The following is a 3,356-nucleotide window of genomic DNA, read 5'->3' as shown; positions in this document are numbered from 1 at the left end:
AAATGAAATCCAAAATAGGTATAAGTCCAGTTCAGCTATTCTCTGTATGATTTAGAAAAGTGGAAATACTGAAAGTAAAGTCAGTTATTTGATCCTTCAGCATGCATTACAGTATTTTTGTTTGAAAGCTATACAGTGATAAACATGGCATTAAACACATTAAAATCAATACAAAGGGGAACTAGTTCATTAACTATTAGGTTAAAACAGTTAATGAACTAGTTCCCCTTTGTACTGACTTTAATGTGCTTAATGCCTTGAAATACAGGCATTTGTATTGTTCTTTAAGGCAAATGCACAGTCATTAAAGCAATACATCTACCTTTATTTTGTATGCCAAAGAGGATTAATGAAAGCCATAAAGCTGAAGAGAAACACAAATTCTGCAAAACAAAAAGTACTGCTAGGATTATTTTTTCTTTACTCAGTTATTTCTATGCTTTTGGAAGAGAAACACATTTGAATGTTACATTACCTTCAGAGAGGAAAACGGCTGTTATACAGAGAGAAAGTCAAGGGAAGTAGCCTAACAATTTTGGAGGAGAGTTAAAATTTTAAATCATTCTTGGTACTCACGATTGATTCTGCTGTTCTCAGAAGGATCCACATGGGGTGATTCGGTTAGGCAGCTGAAGATGAGTGGAGGCTACTTCTATGAGCTCAAAAAATATTTTATTTTATTTTTTTAGTAATCTATTTCCTAGAGCCCCAAAATTTATCTGGCTGGTAGTAGGGGCTTCAATTTTTTTTTTTTGGCCACACTACGTGGCATGCAGGATCCTAGTTCCCCGACCAGGAAGTGAATCTGCACCCCCTGCAGTGAAGCGTGGAGTCTTAACTACTGGACCACCAGGGAAGTCCCTTATCTTATACTCCTTTTTTTTTTTTTTTTTTTAGGAACTTAAGAAATATTTGTTGTGTGGATGAAAAATGTTGCCTACTGTAACTGCAAACAAACGATGCTGTGGCCATCCAGCCATCAACCACTACCAGGCCCTGATGGTGAGCCCGGAATGAACTCAGGATGGAGACAAAAGGGCTGCCATCCAACAAGCCCTCAGCCACTGCAGCCACCCCCAACGGTGTGCCCTGAGGGGTCTCAGGATGGAGAAGAACTGGATCCTGGCCTTAGATAGCCAAGGTGTGCATCAAAGGAATGATTTCAGTGAGCCCAGACTCTTGCATCTTCCTATACTTAGAAAAGCAAGAGCTAACTTAAAAAACTTGAGACACCTGGTTTTCTTTTATTAACAGTAATCTTTTATGTTCTGATTACCTGGCATTTGTTGCAAAACTCCTGTATAACCTGGCTCCTCTCTTACCTTTATGGAGCTGTCCCTCAGAGCTTTATGGGAGGCTGTCTTCTGGGCTGAAGACCTCAGAAAATTCGCCAAATAAAACATAATTCTCAACTTTCAAGTTGTACATTTTTTTTCAGTCAACAGTTGAATGGCTTGAACAAATATTTGAAATATAAACAATACTCATAAAACTAAAAGTTAATTTGATTAAAATAACAGGTAGCTATATATATTTAGTCTAGGTATTTTGCAAGGTATTAATAAAAATAAAAAAACAGGGGCTTCCCAGGTGGCGCAGTGGTTGAGAGTCGGCCTGCCGATGCAGGGGACACGGATTCGTGCCCCGGTCCGGGAAGATCCCAAATGCCGTGGAGCGGCTGGGCCCGTGAGCCATGGCCGCTGAGCCTGCGCGTCCGGAGCCTGTGCTCCGCAACGGAAGAGGCCACAACAGTGAGAGGCCCGCGTATCGCAAAAAATAAATAAATAAATAAATAAATAAACAAAGAGTTGGTTTGGGGCTATGGACTGGGCGGCCTGAGTCCTAGCAGGAGGGGGCGCCACCTGCCCACAGGGGGGCTCCCCCGCCCTCACAACGGCCTCTCTAGCTCAGCGGCCCAACACGGAAGCTCCTCCCTGAGCCCGCCAGGACCTCGGCCCCGCCCACTCCCCTGGTGCCGGCCCAAGGAGGCCACGTTGGCCGTGGTGCACTCCTAGGAGGGGCCCACCACCGCGCGGGGGACAAGCGAGGCGCAGCCTGCAGGGCCCCCGCGCCCACGGAGGTGGCCCCGCTGCCCGGCCCTGGACCCTCGGAGGGCCCCGAGGCGCCGGCGGTCGAGAACGTGGAGGTAGAGCTGGCGGGCTGCTGGGCGCCCAGTTCCCTGAGCCTCGTGAGGCCCCTGAGGGTGGCTCGGCGTCCAGAACGCCTGCAGGGTGCTCTTCACGTCCATGCTGAAGACCTTCGGGTCCAAGGAGTATGACAAGATGGTTCTCAAGACAGCGTGGGTAAGTTCTCTCTCCATGGGCATGATGCCCTTGTGCTGCCCATTAGCGTCTTCACAGACGTGTTTGGTTGTCAGAAAACAGCCACGGTGGGTGCTGTTGGATTCATGCCCCGTTCTTTTGTAAGCTCCACGGAGCCTGTGTACCTTACCTAGAGAATCATGTTTGCCTGTGGCAGCTCCTTTGCCTACCAGCCTTCATGGGTCATTTGGAGACACCATTTCAAGAAACGCTTTGAACTGGTGAATGGCATTGTCACCGCTGGCAACAGTGTCTTTACAATTTTGCTGCCTTTCCTTCTAAGGATTCTGACTGACAGCAGGGGCCTCTTTTACACACTAAACGGTTCTCTGTATCTTCATGTTTGTTCTCTTTCTGGCTGGTAAGATCTACCCCTTGCCTCCCATGCCAAAGATAAAGATGGTGGGACCAAAGGAGGCAACAGATACTCCCTCTTTTCCAGGAGAAAGTTCAGTCCTCTCCCAATTTTTTTCAGTTTTGCCATCTTCAGTGTGACAGCCTATGTGGTGTGGACAGTTGGAATACCACTTTCACTTTTTGGATACTTTGTGCCTTAGGTTCACTTGAGCCTGCTGTTCTCTGGTGGGGTCACCTCAGGGGTGGAGTGCTACTTATTATCAGCCACTCTGGGCCAAGATTTGCCTTGTAAGTTTCCCCTCTGTTCCCCCAGAACTAGAACAGAGGCAGTGTTGGACCATTGCCCCCACTCGAGCATACTGCACAGCCACAGACAGGACTCTGGAGGAAATGGGCTAATGTGAATGAGAGGACATCACATAACCTTTTTTCCAGCTTCTACATCTCCTCCTTTGGTCTCTAGTACATTGTGAATATGAGAAAATTGAATTGCTTTTCACAACCTGTGACAAGTAGAACATATACATAGTTTTTTTTGTTTGTTTATTTTGGCTGTGCCAGGTCTTAGTTGCAGCACACGGGATCTTCATTGGGGGATGTTTAGTTGCAGCATGTGGACTCTTAGTTGTGGTAGGTGAGCTTCTTAGTTGCAGCATGCATGTTGGATCTAGTTCCCTG

The 3,356-nt window shown here is 46.7% G+C and overlaps 1 pseudogene; it reads left to right on the top strand.

Moving 5' to 3' along the window:
- Window positions 1-1,104: 1,104 nt before the first annotated feature.
- LOC111186073 (monocarboxylate transporter 10 pseudogene) lies at window positions 1,105-3,082 on the top strand (annotated as a pseudogene).
- Window positions 3,083-3,356: the final 274 nt, after the last annotated feature.

Source organism: Delphinapterus leucas, chromosome 5, assembly GCF_059928025.1.
Source record: "Delphinapterus leucas isolate spDelLeu-1000000601 "Yukka" chromosome 5, BTC_Dleu_Yukka2, whole genome shotgun sequence".
Classification (NCBI taxonomy): domain Eukaryota; kingdom Metazoa; phylum Chordata; class Mammalia; order Artiodactyla; family Monodontidae; genus Delphinapterus; species Delphinapterus leucas.
Note: the sequence above shows the minus strand (reverse complement) of the source record. Positions and strands in the feature narration are given on the sequence as shown.